Genomic DNA, 18,938 nt, shown 5'->3' with positions numbered 1-18,938 from the left:
AACATACAGAATGCTGTCGAGGTTTGACAGGATAAATATGGAGAGGATGTGTCTTGAACCAGATTCTGGGTCAGTCGCGGAATCAAGGGTTCTGTTTCAGATTTGTTAAGTTAAAGGCAACACTGACACAGGTTAGGGTTTCAGTCGCAATGAAGCTGGGGTGAGAAGGAGACAAGCAGCATTTTAGAGATTGGAATTCCTGGTGTTTGTGATTGTGTAGATGTCTGATCAGAAGGACACCTTGGGGTCAGATATGAAAGCAATATTATGAAGAGTGTAGACACTTCCCAGTGAGAGGGAGGGGCACAGCAGTAAGGGAAATGAATTTGGAATAGCAACTGAAGGCAATGGGTTTAACAATTGCGGTGTTTCATTGGAGTGAATTGCAGCTAATCGAAGCGTGGTAAGCAGATTGATAACTGAGTAATAGTGGAGAAATGGAGACGGAAGATGGGAAGGGAGAGCTGGACATTGTCAGTGTACATGTGAAACCTAACACAGTGCTTTTGGGCGATGTTACCTCGTGGCAGTATGTAGGTGAGAAACAGGACGGACTAAGGATAGATCCTGGAGGGACACCAAATACAATGAATTCAGAAAGGGAGAGTGGAGATCGAGCAGGATTTTCCAATGGGGGTGAGGTCAAATATTAGGTTTTAGCAGAATGGGAGAGAAGGACATAACCAGAAAAGACAGACAGACAGAACAAGGAACAATATCTGTGAATTGCAAGGCGGGGGGTGGGGGGGAGGTGCGGGCGGAAATGACGGTGACAAGCAGGAGGATGAGACAGAGATTTGGAATGTCCATGATTTAGCTACACTAGGGTAAATGGCCAAGATGACCTCAAATAAGGCTTGACAAGGGACTCTAGGAAATGCAAGTTTAGGACTTACATGAGGAGCATCCTTGCGAGGCAGAATGGCTTGGTGGGCTCGTGGAGAGGGAGGAAAGAAGCAGAGGCAGCTGATCGGATTGTCTCAATGTTATTGACAGAGAAACTCCATGTGCTCCTCACTCTTGTTGTTGGAGGGGAGGATGGAGGAGACAGGATAATGGACATTGTTTTTATTTCCAAAACAATAAACAAAACCTGTGATAGTGATTCTAAAAATAAGTGAACAAACCTGTCGTATTTATCAAGAATATTAAAATATACAACTGAAGTTCAGGTTTGAATCCCAAATTGGTAGAGGGTGGCTCTGAAGTCAAGAAAAAATTAACTGGAATGAAGAATCTACTGTTTGCCATGGAACCACTGGGGATGTTTTTCTGCTATTGACAATGTCCTTGAGGGAAAGAAACCCGACAGTGGACCATCAAGTCACTCATTGTATTAATCACTGCACAGTTTCAACAAAGGAATGAAACTAGATGGACCACATTACATCGACCAATGCACAAGCAAATACAACCACAAAATCAGCCCTCTTGACCCTGCAACTTCCGCCTCACTGTGGGCCAACAACAGCAGCAGAACTGTACTCCAGCCCAATCTGAAATCTCATGGCCTGATATCCACCACTCAACCATTAACATCAAGCCAGGGGAATCAACCCTGGTTCAATGGTGAATGCAGGAGGGCATGCCAGGAGCAGTACCAGGCATACCTAAAAATGAGGTGCCAACCTGGTGCAGCTACCAAACCTGCATGCCAAACACCACAAGCAACACCAAATAGAACTAAGTGATCCCATAACCAACAGATTAGATCTGATTTCTGCAGTTCTGCCACACCTAGTCAAGAATAGTGATGGACAATTAAACAACTCACTGGAGGAAGCATCACAGATATCCCCACCCTTAACGATGGAAGGGTCTCACACATTCATGCAACAGATAAGAGGACAGCATTAGCAGCGATTCTCAGCCAGCAGTGCCAAGTGGATGAGCCTTCTCCATTGGTCCCTCACATCACAGATATGAATCAACTTGGTTGAAAACTCATTTCAAATCAGATCAAGAAATGGATAAGCAGTGTAAAGGTATGGGCCCTGCCAATATTCTGGCAATAATACTGTTGGCTGTGCTCCAGAACTTGCTGCCCACCAAGACAAGTACTGCTCCAGCACTGGCACCTACCGACTTTGTGGAACATTGCTCAGGGATGTTCCAACACAAAAAAGCAGGGTAGATCCAACTCAGACAATTGCCCTCCGTCAGTCCACATTCGCTCAGCAGTGACGTGATGGAAGGTGTCATCAACAGTGCTGTCAAGCAACTGCTCAGCGATGCCCATTTTGGGTTCTGCCAGGGCCACTCAGTTCCTGAGCTTGTTACACACTTGATTCACAAACTGACAAACAGCTGAATGAGGTGAGGATGACAGGCCAGACCCCCTCCAAGACCACTATTTCGACTTCAGTCATATCACCTGACGTCACCACAGTCTCAGCTCATTTACTGAATCTCTCATTCATTCCTTTTGTTAACTCTAGATTTCATTATCTAAACCCACTCCTGGCCAGCATCCCACATTCACCCTCCCAATAATCTCTGGAATATTGAAAACTCTACTGCCGAAGTGCTCACTTGTACCAAAACTTGCTGATCAATCAAAAGACTCTCATTTGTAAGCGACAACAATTTACTTTCGCACCTTTGAATTAATTCCTGGCTGTAATCATTCCTATCTCCCTGCACCACACACCCTTTCATATCTCAATAACTCATTTTAGTTCAGACTCTCAATGATGTGTTTATTTTTGAGTTCACCTGTGTGACTGTTTCTATAGACTCCAAGGGAACATGGTCTGGAATCCCCACTCTAACCCTCTAAGATCTACTTTCTTCCTTTAAGGCATTCTTGAAAAACTGCTTATTTGGCAATGGTTTTGATCACTGGACACAATATTCTCCATCTGTAGCCTTATGTCAAAAGTTCTCAATCATATTTTTGTGAAATTAAAACCATGATGATTTGTACAGATATCTTCTACTCTTCAATATCGCTGAGTGAATAATCTGTAATGTCTCTTACCCAACCACGTTGTGGGAGCACCTTCACCACACAAACTGCAGCAGTACAAGGAAGTCAAACATTACCCTCTCCACAGGCAACAAGGCTTTGGCATTGATCACTGGTTTCTGTGGAAGGAGAAATACACAGTTGATGTTTCAGGGAGTGCAATATGAATTACAGGGAATGAAAATGGTGCAGAATTTGACTGTCAGAAAATTGAAGGAAAATGCACTCACTTATTGGAAAAAAGAATTCTTGACCGTCAAAGATATTGTGGAAAAGATAAACTGATAATGGAACATCATACGGTCAGGAGCCGGGCAGCAGTGGACAATTCATTTGCATTCCTGAAGAAGGGCTTATGCCGAATCGTTGATACTCCTGCTCCTCGAATGCTGCCTGCGCTGCTGTGTTTTTCCAGCTCTACATTCTTCAATTCATTTACGAAGCAGCTGTGAAAGTAATAGTAAAATACTATACAGATCAAAAATTTACCCACGAGAGACTGAGGAAGCTAGATAATGAACAAGTGGACATCAGAGAACCCAGAGGTGAACCAGAGCAGAGTTCACTTTTATGATCCCACAGTCAAAGATGTCTAACACAGAAACAGACTTCTTCGGTCCAACCTATGCCAACCAGATAGCCTAACCTAATTTCCCCAAATTTAATCCTTTTTGGCACTCCTCAGCCCATTGGTCCATCTGATGAATATCCCACTGTACTCTGAGATAACCGTCTTCATTGTCCACAATACCTCCAATTTTGGTGTCACCTGCAAACTTCCTAACTATACGGCCTCTATTCACATCCAAATCATTTAAGTGAATGACGAAACAAATCCAGAAAAAAATGCACTTCTCTGGGTTTGAATATGCTGTGTAAATCCTGCCCTATGACTCTTTTTCCCAGGGAAGGCTGTACATACATCCCTCTGAACTTTGCCCCCTACAAAGCTGGCGGCCGCGCACGTGTCCAGTGACTCATTGCCCCGAATAAAGATGGCGGCGCTCACTCGGGCCGATTACTCAACGAGGCATATTCCCATTTGCTGCAAAAACGGGACTGTAAGTTTCAAATTTGTATTTTCCGATGTGCAGCAAATGATAGTAAAACCTCTCAGACCATACCAACACCATTTCCCTCCCACTTCCTGCTGTTTCTTTCCTTACCGACAGCTCTCCGCACATATGTCCCTAAAATCCACGCCCACCGCGAGGGTGATCACGTGGTATAGTCTAGTGCCGCTCTTATTCACTGATTGGTCGGAGGACCAACTGCCCCGCCAGGACCTCCAGCTCCGCCCCTGCCTTTCCATTGGTCCGCCGCTGACATCAATCACTTCTTCGGTCCAACCTGTCTATGACGACCAGATATACTAACCTCATCTAACTAAATTAAATCCTATCTGCCTGTCCTCAGCCCACTGGCCCATCTGATCAATATCCCATTGTATTCTGAGATAACCTTCTTCATTCTGCACAATACCAACTGTTGGCTGGAGCTTGCACACTGCTTCGTGGCTTTTGTTGCTGTTTCTCAATTACAAGAGTGAGGGACAAAGTTAAAAATCACACAACCACCTGATGAAGGACCGGCAAAGTAGTGCTTCCAAATAAACCTGTTGAACTATAACCTGGTGTTCTGTGAATTTTAATTTTGTCCATCCTAATCCAACAACTCCAAGTCACGAGTGATGGAGGAATGCATAATACAAGAACAAAAGATCTAGGAAAAGTAGAAGGCTGTCCTGCCCTTCGAGCCTGCTCTACCATTCAATAAGATCATGGCTGATCATTTTGTGGACGCAGAACCATTTACCCACGTTCTTACCGTATTTCTTAATTAATTATTTCTCTTTTTAAAAAACTAACTTAGCTCTAAAAACATTTTCTGAACTAGCATCAACTACTTCCCTGGGCAATGCACTCCATAGAGGTCAAGAAGTTCCTTCTCAATTCAGTCCGAAATTTGCTGCCTCTAATCTTGTGGTGATGCCCTCTTGTCCTAGCTTCACCGGCCAGTGGAAACATTCTCTCTATTTCTATTTTATCCATTCCATTCATTATTTTATATCTTTCCATTCTTCTGAATTCCAATGAATATAATCCCAATCTACTCAGTCTCTGTTAAACCAAACTCCTCACCTCCGGAGTCAACATAGTTAACCTCCTCTGCACCCCCTCTAGTGCCAGTACATCCTTGAGCAAGAAAGGAGATAAAAACTACATGGAGTACTCCAGGTGTGGGCTCACCAGCACCCACTATAGCCCACCTCTGCTTTTAAACACAATCCCTTCAGCAATGAAGGACAATATTCCATTTGTCTTCTGAATTGATTGTTGTACCTGGTGACCAACCCTCATACAGAAGGATGTTCAGGTGCCTTTGCATAGCAAATAATGCATTTTTTAAAAATTCAAATAGTAAACTTTTTACTAATATTACTCCAACCAAAGAGTATGACTTTACATTTATGAACATTCTATTCCAAATGCCAGACCATTGCCCACTCACCCAATGTATCTCTGTTCCTCTGCAAAGTTTCCCAGTCCTCCGCACACTTTGTTCTGCGACTCATCTTAGTGTCATATACAAACTTTGACACCCCACATGTGGTCCCCAACTCCAAATCATCTGTACCAATTCTAAATAATTGCAGTCCCAACACTGATCCTAGAGGCACACTACTAGCTACTGATTGCCAGCCAGAATAAGGTTTATTTATCCCCACTCTTTGCTTCCTGTTAATCAACCAATCTTCTTTCCATGCTAATACTCTATCCCATGCACCCTTATATAATGCAACAGCCTCTTGCGTGGCACCTTGTTGAAGGCCATTTGGAAATCCAGGCACGCCGCATCCACTGGGTCCCCATTGTCCACCTTGCTCGAAATGTCTTCACAGAATTCCAAATGATTTGTCAAGCATGACCTGCCCTTCATGAATCCATGCTCTGTCTGCCCAATGGGACAATTTCTATCGAGATTCCCTGCTTTTTCTTCCTTGATAATAGACCAAAGCATCTTTCTAACTACAGAGAATAAACGAACTAGTGTAGAATTCCCTATCTTTTGTCCACCACCTTTTCTTACAGTCCTTCCTTTTCACTGGAATATGTTTTTGCTGAGCACTTCCTAAAATGTCTTTGAAATTTTTTCACTGCTCATCAACTGTCCCACCATAAAATCTTTGTTTCCAGTCTACATTATCCAGGTTCTCCCTCATTCTATTTTAGTTCCCCGTGTTCAAGCACAGGACCAAGGTATTAGATTTTATCTTTACACACTCCATATGTGTTCTAACTTCAATCATACAGTGATCACTTCTTCCAAGAGGATCCCTAACACTGAGGTCATTAATTATTCCTGTCTCATTGCACAGGGGCCAGATTTTGGATAGATTGCTCCTTGTCAGTTCCATTTCATACTGTTCAAAAAAACTATCATGGATACACTTAATGAACTCCTCATGGCTACCCTGACTGAGCTGGTTCGACCAATCTACTTGTAGATTCAAATCACCCATGGTAATAGACATGCCATTTTTACAGGCTTTAGTTACTTCTTTGATAATTGCCCATCCCAATGTGACATTATTATTTGGCCTACACACTGCGCCTATCAGTGACTTTCTTGTTAACATTTTGAAAGCATCATTCCTGTTTCTCCTAATGTATGGCAATAAAAACAACTACTTGCATTGTATGGAATCTTTCACAATGGCAAATCTCCTAAGGTGCTTCATGGATGATCAAAACATTGATTAAAGAGAATGATTTTAAAATGCATCTTAAAAGAGGATAGAGAAGGTTAGGGAGGGTTTTCCACAGACTTCTGCCCTTGACAGTTCCAATTGCGGAGTGATGCAGGTGGGGTGGGTTGGAAAGGCAACGTGCAAAGGGGAAATCGAGGAGTGCAGGCAGTGTTTAAAGTCTTAAGGACAGAGGAGGTTCTGGACTGAGTCTGTCTGTCATAGACAGTATGGCTGCCTCATGGAATTTGAAGCACCGCAATGGGCCCATGCATGTTATGTTAGTCAAGGATAGTATAACGGTGGCTGAGAGAACATTTGATGAGGACTTCTCTACTGAAGTAGTGTGGGCTGAGTTAGAAACAGGAGAGGGGAGGTCACACTGCTTGGACTTTTTAATAGGCTGCTGCAGAGTTCCAGGGAGGGGGAAGAGAGTATTAGCAAAAATACTCTGGGTAGGAGCGAAAGTAACATGGTGGTCATTATGGGGAACTTTAACTTCCCAAACATTGACTGAAAATGCTATTACTCTAGTATGTTGGATGGATCAGTTTTTGTCCAAGGTGTACGGGAGGGTTTCCTGACACAGTATGTCGAAGGGCCGACGAGAGGGGATGCCACATTGGATCTGGTGCTTGGTCATGAACCGGACTAGGTGTTTGGTTCAGTTGTAGGTGAGCACTTTGGAGAGATTAGTACAATTCAGTTATGTTTAGTTTAGCGATGAAAAGTGATAGGTACGTGCCACAGGTGAAGAATTATCAATGGGGCAGTGGCAATAATAATGCAATTCAGCAAGATTTAGGATGCATAGAATGGGGTAGCAAAATGCAGTGGATGTAGACAATAGAAATGTGGAGCTGGTTTAAGGAACAAATATTGCGTGTCCTTGATTGGTATGTCCCTGTCAGGCAGGGAGGAAGTGATAAGGTAAGGGAACTGTGGTTTACCACAGAAATTGCATCTCTTGTTCAGAAGAAGTAGGAGGCTTATGTGTTGATGAGGCCATGCAGACTTACAGATCACCTCGGAAGGACTTAAAGAGAGTTAAGAAGAGCAAAGAGAGGACATGAGCAGTCTTTAGCAAATAGAATAAAGGAGAACCCTAAAGCTTTCTTTAGGTATGTGAGGAATAAAGGATAGGGTAGGAATAGGGCCAATCAAAGACAGGAGTGGGAAGTTGAGTGTGGACACTATTGAAATTGGAGAGGTGCTAAACGAATATTTCTCATTGGTTTTCACTCAGGAAAATGAGAATATCGCAGACAATAATGAGGTAGAAGATGTTAGACGAGAAAGGATCGAGGTTAGTTACGAACAGGTGTTATCAATTCTAAAAGGATTGAAAGTAGACAAGTTCCCTGGGCTGGATGGGATTTATCTGTGGATTTTCTGGGAAGCTAGGGAGAAGATAGCAAATACTTAGGCTTTGATATTGAGTCGTCATTGCCTACATGTTCAGTACCAGAGGACTGGATGATTGCAAATGTTATGCCCTTGATCAAGAAGGCCAGTAGAGATGACCCAGTTAATTATATTCCAGTGAGCCTTACTTCTGTTGCCGGAAAGGTTTTGGAAAGGATATAAGAGACAATATTTGTAATCATCTGGCAAACAACAATATGATTTCAGATTGTCAATATGGTTTCGTCAAGGGCAGGTCTTGTCTCACAAACTTCATTGAGTATTTTTGAGATGGTGACCAAGCATATAGATGAGGATAGGGCAGTTGACGTGGTATACATGGACTTCAGTAAAGTCTTTGATAAGGTTCCAAATGGTAGGCTCTTAGATAAAATGCAGCGACATGGAATTGAGTGTGATTTAGCAGTTTGGATTAGAAACTGGCTTTCTGAAAGAAGGCAGTGAGTGGTGGATGATGGAAAATAATCAGCCTCCAGTGCGGTTATTAGTGGTGTGCAACAAGGATCTGTTTTGGGACCACTGCTGTTTGTAATTTTTTATAAAAGTCTTAAATGCAGGCATAGGTGGATGGATTGGTAAATTTGCAGACGACACGAAAGTCAGTGGAGTAGTGGACAGTGTGGAAGAATATTACAGGTTGCAAGGGGACTTGGATAAAGTGCAGAATTGGGCTGAAGGGTGGCAAATGTAGTTCAATGCAGCTAAATGTGAGGTGATACACTTTGTGAAGAATAACAGGAAGGCAGAGTACTGGGTCAATGGAAACATTCTTGGTAATGTAGATGTGCAGAGGGATGTTGGAGTCCACGTACATAAATGCCTGAACGTTGCCACCCAGGTGTACAGTACTGTTAAGGTGGCATACAGTGTGTTAGGTTTTATTCATAGATGGATTGAGTTCTGGAACCACAATATCATGCTGCAACTTTCCAAAACACTGGTGCGGCCATATTTGGAATATTGTGTGCAGTTTTGGTGCCATATTTCGGGAAGGATGTGGAAGCATTGGAAGAGGTGCAGAGGAGATTTACCAGGATGTTGTGTGGTCTGGAGGGAAGGTCTTATGAGGAAAGGTTGAGCAATTTGAACGTGTTCTCATTGGCAAGAAGGCGGCTAACAGAGGATTTGATAGAGACATAAAAGATGATCAGAGGCTTAAATAGGGTAGACAGTGAAAGTCTTTTTCCTAGGATGATGACATCAGTGTGTATGAGGGGGCATAACTACAAATTGAGGGGTGATAGATTTAAGACAGATGTCAGAGGCAGGTTCTTTTCTCAGAGACTGGTTAGCGCGTGGAATCCACTACCTACTAATGTAGTTAACTCAGCCAATTTAGTGAGATTTAAACAGTCCTTTAGATAAGCACATGGGTGATTTCAGGATAGTGTAGGGGGACGAGCTGAGAATAGTTCACAGGTCGGCGCAACATCAAGGACTGAAGGGCCTGTTCTGCGCTGTGTTTTTCTCTGGCTATTGTGCTACAAGAGATTTTTACTGTCTTAAACAGAGTGATGGATCTTGTATTGTGAGCTTACAAAGTGTCACTGATCTCAACCAAACATGTACAAGGTAGCGAATGCTGCCTGACCTGCTGTGCTTTTCCAGCAACACATTTTTCAGCTCTGATCTCCAGCATCTGCAGTCCTTACTTTCTCCATGTACGAGGTAGAGTCAGGGCAATAATAAGAGGCTGCAACAGGAGGGAGACAGGTATCTGCATACAAAACCCGACTCCTTCTCAACTGTTTTCACCACAAAAACCGAGCGCCTTCCAGAAAAGCATCTGTATAATCACCACAACATTTTGCCCCCACAATCGTGGTATCTGGCTGTGCACGAAGAGCAGTGCAACAGTTTGTACTGGGACCCTGAAACGCTTGGTAAAGAGTCAAATCATCTGAGCATTGAAAGCCCCATCACATTGCATGCATTTTCTCTTGTTTTCACTCTCTTCCTGACTTCCCTTAGTTTTCCTAATGAACCTGCTAAAGTTGTTATTACACACATCTGCACAAGCTGTGAATTGAACCCAGGCCTCTCGTTCAAGATTCGGGATATTTTCACCGCGTCACAAAACATCGACTTGAACTTCCTTTGTCCCTTGCCTGCTAAGTCACACCTGAATCAACTCTGCAATTGGGAGGAAGGGGCGGAACAGGAGGACCGAGTAGCGGCCGGTCCTTTAACCAGAGTGAATGAGGAGAGGGGCCAAAGCATTCTCGGGAGTGAACGCTTCAGGATTGGTCAGAGAGCAAACTATTTTGCAGGATTGATCATTCTCACGACATAGTGGAGCATTAAACGTCTCTCATAAATCAATGTGAGATTTTTAAAAATACTGTAGTTGAAATGTAAATCGGATAACGTACATATTTCCAATCGATTCACACTACTCGAGAAAGAAACTTCTTTTCAAACTCCCAACACAGTTGGTGATTTACATACCTGGCCGGTATGGTTGATTTGGACCAGACAATTTCCATGTTAGACATCTCCATGATTATAACTCGACAAAGCAATTGATAATGATTAATATTTTACCCATCAGTCTGTGCAGATATGAATATTCTCTCTCAACTCACTGATCACCTCAGACGCACGCGCAGTTTGGTTTCTATGTAGAGCATGCGCAGTATCACATTGGTCAGGACACAGAGAGACATGGAGCTACTTTGGCCGGCAGCGGCTGCGATCGGCTTCAGAAAGCGGCGCTCAGAGCCGGTGTGTGGGAGCCTCGCCGGGAGAAAGGAGCGGAGAGAATTCACAAGTCCCGGATAAAGGTGAAAAAAAAAACTCGGAAAAGACCCACCAGGCCCGGAAAAGGAGGTGGCGGTCTCTGATCAGGGAACGGGCCCAGGGTCACGGCCGCCATTTGTTTGAGGGAAGAGGGAGCCCGGGCCTCAGGGCCGCCATCTTGAGAAGGTCAAGGTGCAGGAGGGCGGGGTTATCGGGGTCTGTAGAACAATCAGAGGAAAGGGAAGCCCCATTGTTGTTGATTAATTCCACGAACACAGCTTCACTGGGCGATCCTGCAGGAATATCCTCTCTCAGTCCTGCTGGGATGTTTCACCCCATCAGAACCAGTAGCTCTCCTCCTCTCTCAGCTCCCCTTCTGTCCTTCCTGCAGCATCTGTCCCCTGGAACATTGAGCTGCCTGTCCTGTCCCTCCCTCAGCTGTTGTTTCTGTAATACCTGTGATATCCCAGACCCATCTTAGATTACTTCACTAAAGACTTAAATGCACCCGGTGGATTTTTCTTAACATCAGCAATTGTTTAATACTCACTTACAGGTTTTTTATTACATCTTTTTTGAAGCATTTACTTCACATTCAATCATTTGCAATGGTGGGATTTGAACCTGTGTCCAGAGAACACTTGCTGACTTTCTGGATAAATTGTCACACAATAATGGCACGAGGCCATCACTTCGCCTGCTCACAGTTTGTATATCTAAGTGCAACATGAATCAAAACCCTTTCTTCCCACACAATTATTTGATCCTGAACTCTGGTGCTATCAGTCAGTATTTTTCCATGTGTGAACCCTCACTGTATGCGTCTAATTGCTGCCTCTGTCAGTGTCTCTCACTCTTGCAGCTACTCCAGATCCTGAGCCAACAGAATTCTCCACTCCAGAGAGATGAGGCAGCACAGGCCAGGGATGGAGACTAGAATTTCCCAGATCTCTGTGGGCCATTCTACATGTGTAACCCTCACAGCATCAGTCTAATTTCCGACTCTGCTTATTTCTGTGTCTTCTACAGGTACTCGGGGAGTTCCTGACTCAATAGACTTGCCAACTGCTGGTTGGAAAGATGATTGGTCAGCCAGTGAGATGAAAGTCAGGGAGGTCGGGAGCCTTTAATAAATCCTGCTGCCAGGTAAGATCACTCACAGTGCACAGAGCAGAGAGCAATGAGAGGGCTCCAAACATCATCTAACAAGACATGACATAGACATAGTGATGGAGGGGGAGCAAAGTACAGGCACACCCCAGGCTCATACACCACCCCTACTTTAAGTTTTGTTGCACTGAGACAGCATCGGGAATTCCCAGTTTTCAATCTAGACGTGGGCTATCTTGGTGAGCACCAGGACAACAGAGGGGAATGCAGGCCTCACATGAGAGAGTGGTAATGCTGCCTGGGATCTTTCTGTTCTCTATTCCCCCTCCAACATTGTATCTATGGGTCATCTTGTGGACCAGTGTCTTCAATCATTCTAACTCCTATAACAGTTCCTATCTCTGTCATCCCCTCCCCTCTTACCAATTAATTGACATATTTGAAACCTCCAGTCTAGACGACCATCCGTATCGCTGTAACTTGCTTCAGTCTCTACAACATGCCTTGTCTCGATAGTCTCCTCCTCCAACAACTGGGCCATCGGGCCTGTTTCTGTGCTGCATGACTCTTTGTTTGCAGTTTCCTAATTGGAATGAGTTGCATTTGCCTGTGTTTCGCCCATACCCCTTCCAATCTTCTCCTCTCCATGTACCTGCCCAAGTATCTTTTCCATGTTGTAATTGTACTTGTTTTTCCCATTTCCTCTGGCGGTCCATTCCGTCTATGCACCATCCTCTGTGCAAAATGTTGCCCCTCAGCTCCCTCTTTAAATCATTGCTCTCTCACCTCACGTTTATGCCTCAAGCTTCGGACTCGCCTACCCTTGGCTTTTCACCTTATTTAGGCTCTATATGGTTTCATAAACCTTTATAAGGCCACCCCGTAGCCTCCTTTACCCAGGAGAAATATTGACGACAATGTTACAAATATCTCCAACTCATGTACTCAGTGCTCTGACCAATGAAGACAAGTGTGCCAAATGCTGCCTTCCCCACCATGTCCCCCTGTGATTCCATTCCAAAACAGTGTAAGTGCACCCCTTGGTCTCTCTCTGTTCAACAACATTGTCCAGAGCCCAACCATTACCTGTCTTAGTCCTCCCTGGTTTGTCTTAACTAAATCCAACACATGAATTAAATTCCATCTTTCATTCCTTGTCCCACTGGCCCAGTTGATTACCATCCCCTTCGATAACTATATTCCCTGCCCACTCTTCCACTAATTTTGGTATCCGCAAACATACAAACAGTGACTCCTATATTTTTACCCAGATCCTCTATATAAATGATGCACATTGGTGGCCCCAGCACCAATCCTTACAGCACACTGCTGGTCGAAGGCCTCCAGTCTGAACAACTCTCTCCCTCCTCCTATCAAACCCATTGTGCATCCAGTTGGGTCGCTCTCCCTGAACCCATGTGACCGAACCTTACTAACCCGTGAAGCCTGCTCAACCCTTTCAAAGGCCTTGCTGAACCCAGAAACAATGTCTATTGCTCTGCTTCCATCTCTTTTCTTGGTCACATCTTCAACAAACTCAGGCAAGTTTGTGAGGCATGTTTTCCTGCGCACAAAGCCTCTCTAACTGTCTGTAATCAATCCTGTCTTTCCAAATGCATGTAACTCCTATGTCTCAGAATGATCTCCAACACCTTACCCATCCTTGATTTCTGTCTCCTCAGTCTGCAGTTCCTTGGCTTCCCCTTGCAGTCTTTCTTAAATAGGGCACAAAATTATTTTCATAGTCAGACAGTCATACAGCACAGAAACTGACTGTTGGGTTGATACCGACCATAATCTTAAACTAACCTCGTCCCTCCTGCCTCTTCCTGGATCACACCCCTTCAAACCTTTCCTATTCCTGTACTAATATTTCAAGCTTTGTAATTGTACACACAATCACCCTTTCCTTGGGAATTTCATTCCACACACAAAACACACTCTAACAGTTTGCTCCTTATGTTTTCTGATTTTAAATGTCTCCCTTCTAACCTTAAGAAATCTAGCCCCTAGTTCTAAAATGACCTGCTGTTGGGGAAAGACAAGTCACGTTAACTCTATCTATATCCCTCATTATTTTATAGACTTCTATACGCTCACCTCTCAATCTCCAGGCTCATGTGAAAAATGTCCCAGACTATACAACCTTCCTTTATAACTGAAACTTTCTATACCCATCACCATCCTGGTAAATGTGATCTGAACCCTCTCCAGTTTAATATCCTTCCTATAACTGGGCAGAGTATTCCAGAATAGGCCTTACCAATGTCCTGTACAATCTACACACGACTTCCCAAACTCCTAAACTCGAATGACTGAACAATGAAGGCAAGTACCATTTATAACCATCCTGTCTCTCCTTGTGGCAAACTTCAAAGAACTACGTACCTGAACCCCAAGGCGTACAACACTACTGAAGACCCTACCATTAATTGTGAAAGCTCGACCCTTGTTTGTTGTAACCTAAATGTATTACCTCGCATTTACCCGAATTGAACTCTGTCTGCAGTTTTTCAGCCATTCACGCATTTCATCAAGATCCCTTTGTAAACTCAGAAAACCTCCATCACTGCCCAGAATGCCACAAATATCACTGCTCAGGCCCCTACAATTTCTTCCCCAGCTTCCCACAATGTTCTGAGATACATTTGATCAGGTCCTGGGGATTTATCTACCTCTATGTTTTAAATCTTCCAACACCGCCTCTTCTATAATGTGGACTCATTTCAAGACATGGAGTCATTGAGATGTACAGCATGGAAACTGACCCTTTGGTCCAACTCCTCCATGACGTTTGTCAAACCCATTTGCCAGAACTTTGTCAATATCCCTCTAAAATCCTGATATTTATATGCACATCCAGATGCCTGCTAAATATATTTCTGTTAGCCTCCACCGTTTCTTCTGGCAGTTTATATCATATATATATATATACCAACCTCTGCAGGAAACAGCTGTCCCTTTGGTCCCTTCTAAATCTTTTCCTCTCACCTTAAAGCTATGCCTTGTAGGTTTGGACTCACCCCCCCACGACCGGAGAAAAGTCTTTATCTATTGACCCTTTTCCATGCTCATCATGATTTTAAGAAACCTTTATAAGATAACTCCTCAGCGTCCCATGTTAAAGTATAAATAATCCCAGTCTCTTCAGCTTTTCTCTGTAGCGCAAACCCTCCAACCCTGGCAACATCCTTATTCATTTCTTCTGAACCTTTTCAAGTTCCACAACATCCATCCGATGGCATTGAGACCAGAATTGCACACAATATTCCAATAGTGGTTCGGCCAAACACTGAGCGCCCCAGACCTTATCCACAGTAAGTTCCAAAGTGAAATATTTGTTTAGGATCTTGTAGTTCCACACGTCGTTGGATTTGTTGATCATTAAGAATACCGGTTTTGTCCCGAGCTCTTCTTTTGCTCTTAATACACTTTGGATTCTCCTTAACTTTATGTGTCAAAGTTATTTCATGTCCCCTTTCTGCATTCCTGATTTCAATCCAAAGAGTATTCCTACAGCCCCTATGCTCCTCAGGGATTCCCTTGATCCAGCTGGCTATACCTGACATGTGCCCCCTTTTCCTTGAGCAGAGTCTCAGTCGACAGCCAGTGTTTCTGAAAACTGTCAGCATTGAGCTGCACACAAACAGGAACATGCTGGTGCTCAACGGTCCTTTTATCTCACATTTAAAATATTCCCAATTGTCAGAATTCCCTTTACCTGCAAATAGACACTCTAATCAACTTTTAAAAAGGTTAATGTCTAATACTATCAAGATTTGTCTTGCCACATTTTATAACTTTAACGTTTGGATCAGGCCTGTCTTTCAGCAAAGCTATTTTCAAACTAATAGAATTGCGGTCACTTTGCCAAAGTGCTCCCTCACTAACACCTCAGTCCTATTCCCTACCTTGTTTCCCAAGGGGAGGTCAGGTTTCGCTCCTTTCTCCAGTTGGGCCATTTACATATTGACTGAGACCTTGTCAAAGGCCTTACCAAACGCCAGGATAACCACATCATCTGCACTACTCTCATAAATAATTTTAGATAACTTTTCAAAAAAACTCAATTGAATTCATCAGACAGGATTCTCCTTTACAAAATCTGTCCTGAATCTGTTCCTTCATTTTCAATGTTGATACATCTTGACCCTCAGAATTGTTCCCAATTTTTACCCAATATCCCTATGGTCAGCAAAGTATTAAAAAGATCCAAAAGGGCCCCAGCAATCTCCTCCCTTACCTCCCACTGCAGCCTGCAATACATTTCATTGGGCACTGGTGATTTCTCCCCTTTTATGCCTGTGAAAGCATTTAATATCTCCTTATTGATCTTAACATGTTCTCGAGTCTCACCATCCTGACTGAAATCCCTGGGCTACAGTGTCTTTCTCCTGTGTGAATACAGATGGGAAGCATACATTGAAGACCTCAGCTACTTCCTCTGGCTCCATGCGCAGATCGTCCCTTTGGTTTCCAACAGACCGCACTCTTTAGCTGGGCATCTTCTTACTCTGCCTCTCGTCATATAATATCTTGTACCTTTTCCTTACTAGTGTCTGCCAAGGAGGTTTCATGGCCATTGAGTGCCCCTCATTTTTAAGGACCCCCTTGCACTCTCTATCGTTGTTGAAGGGCTTCACCTGGTTTGATTGCACTGTATTTTCTTTACCAAACTCACAATATCACTTGATGAGTATTCGCTGAACTTGGTGCCTTTGTCATTCACTGTTCATGGTACACGCTGGCCCTGAATTCTCACTGTATCACTTGAAAATACTCCCTCTTTCCAATTGTAGGCTCGACTGCAAATAGTTCCTCTGAGTCTATATTTTTCAAATCCTGTCTAATGCTAGTAATAATGATCAGTGATAGTGATAATGAAATGATAAGTAGCATTCCCCAAATTTGGACACACAACTTCTGCATGATCCTTAGCTCTTTCCATCATGACTTCAAAACGTACAGAATTATGGTCATTATCCCCAAACACTACCTTATCCTTATCTCTGTCAAAATGTTCAGTACCTACAGCCCACCCTGTCTCTTTAATATCCTCCAGCCGTTACCAAAGGCTTGTACCTTCCTCAAGCCTTTCCATCATATGATATCACTGCAAACTTCTCCAGTCCCCACAGCACTCCTCCATCCTATCCTACAGCACCTCACTCCCATGAACCTTCTACCATCCCTATAAACCTCCTTATTTGTATAAATCCCTCCAGCTCCCACAGCCATTCCTGCCCATCCTCCCTTTGAAGCCACATGACCGTTCCCCAGATCTGTAACCTTGGCCAATCTCTGCAATCTTATCTATCTCTGTGACCTCCTCCCATCACTACTAGCCTTCTTAACTCTGTAACCTCCTGCAGTCACTAAAATCATCCGTGAATGTGTACCATCCTATTGAGGACTGTCACCTCTTCCAGTCCCAACAGCTCTCTCTACCTGTAACCTTGGCCAGTCTGAAGAGTCCTTACTAATTCTTCAACCCTCGGTATTGATAACTTCATCCAGTTTCGATAACTGAGAAGAGAGGAATGAGAAGGCTCCAAACCTCTGTTAACAAGACATGACATCGATACAGATCTGGAGGGGGAATACAGTACAGGCCCACCCCATGCACAATCCCCATCCCAACTTTAAGTTCTGTTGTACTAAAACTTGCTACACTCCAACACTGCACCTTTGGCATGTTTTGTGGACTGGTGTCTTCAATAATTTTTAACTCCAATAACAGTTCGTATCCCTGTAACCTCCTCCTATCCCAATAGTCACTCCACGTATTTGAAACGTACTGCATTCCAGGTTACTATCCCTATCACTGTAACTTGCTTCAGTGTCTACAACATGCCTTATCTCGGTTGTCTCCAGTTACTGGAGGAGGAGACTGAGTCATGCAGCACGAAAATATTTCCTTCGATCCAACTCATCCATGTTGACCAGAGTCCCTGACCGAGTCGCATTTCCCTGCATTTGACCCAAATCCCTTCAAACCTTCTCCTCTCCATGTTTCTGCCCAAATCTTTTTTACATGTTGTTATTGTACTTTTCCCTACCACCTGCACCATCCTCTGTGTGAAAAATGTTCTCCTCCAATCCCTTTTAAGTCTTTCCCCTCTCACCTTATATTTATTCCCTCTAGAACATAGAAGACGGCGGCACAGTACAGGCCCTTCGGCTCTCGATGGGTTCCACAGGTTGGCGCAACAATGTGAAGCCCAAGTAGCCAACACTATTCCATTCTCATCCATGTGACTATCCAATGACCGTTTAAATGCCCTTAAGGTGAGCAGATCTACTCCTGTTGCAGGCAGTCTGTTCCATGCTCCTACTACCCTGAGTAAAGAAACTATCTCTGACATCTGTCATATATCTTTCACCCCTCAATTTAAAGCTATCCCCCCTCATGCTCGGTATTGCCATCTGAGGGAAAAGGCTCTCACTGTCCAATCCATTTCACTTTCTGATTATCTTAATATCTCAATTAATTCATCTGAAACGTCTTCACTCAAACAAAAACAGCTTCAAGTTCCTCATATCACATTCCCTCCATACCAGGTAACATCCTCGTAAATCTCCACTGAGCCTTTTCCAAATCTTACACATCGTTCCTCTAATGGGGTGACCTATCTGCTCTGTCATTTCCTGGCCTATCCCTGCTGCCCTTCTTGAACAAAGGAACCACATTTGCTATCCTCCAGTCATTCGGCATTTCATCCGTGGTCAGCAATGTATTAAATATATCCACCAGGGCCCCAACAATCTCCTCCCTTACCTCCCAAAGCAGATTGGGATACATTTCATTCAGAGGGAAGGGAGACCTGGAGCCTTCAAGAAATCCTGCAGCAAGATAGGCCCACTCACAGTGAACAGAGCAGAGAGCATTTCAGCGATCGATCTTTGGTATGGAGGACATGACATAGGTACAGAGTTGAAGGGTGAATA

General features: G+C 43.7%; 2 long non-coding RNA genes across 5 annotated transcripts in view; one reads left to right on the top strand and one right to left on the bottom strand.

Moving 5' to 3' along the window:
* Window positions 1–3,401, bottom strand: part of LOC140471643 (uncharacterized) — a 66,959-nt gene extending 63,558 nt beyond the window's left edge. For all 4 annotated transcript variants that reach the window (XR_011957134.1, XR_011957132.1, XR_011957133.1 and 1 more), the window contains exons 1-2: window positions 3,199–3,401; window positions 2,981–3,087 (exon numbers count right to left, since the gene is read on the bottom strand). This is a non-coding gene — a long non-coding RNA (uncharacterized lncRNA). The remainder of the gene's footprint in view (window positions 1–2,980; window positions 3,088–3,198) is intronic.
* A 7,392-nt stretch (window positions 3,402–10,793) lies between these two features.
* Window positions 10,794–18,492, top strand: LOC140471645 (uncharacterized). The gene is made up of 3 exons (XR_011957140.1): window positions 10,794–10,924; window positions 11,910–12,026; window positions 18,136–18,492. It is a non-coding gene; the product is annotated as an uncharacterized lncRNA (long non-coding RNA).
* Window positions 18,493–18,938: the final 446 nt, after the last annotated feature.

The sequence above is a fragment of the Chiloscyllium punctatum genome, unplaced genomic scaffold (assembly GCF_047496795.1).
Source record: "Chiloscyllium punctatum isolate Juve2018m unplaced genomic scaffold, sChiPun1.3 scaffold_137, whole genome shotgun sequence".
Classification (NCBI taxonomy): domain Eukaryota; kingdom Metazoa; phylum Chordata; class Chondrichthyes; order Orectolobiformes; family Hemiscylliidae; genus Chiloscyllium; species Chiloscyllium punctatum.
The sequence above is the reverse complement of the archived record's forward strand: the minus strand, read 5'-3'. Positions and strand labels throughout refer to the sequence as shown.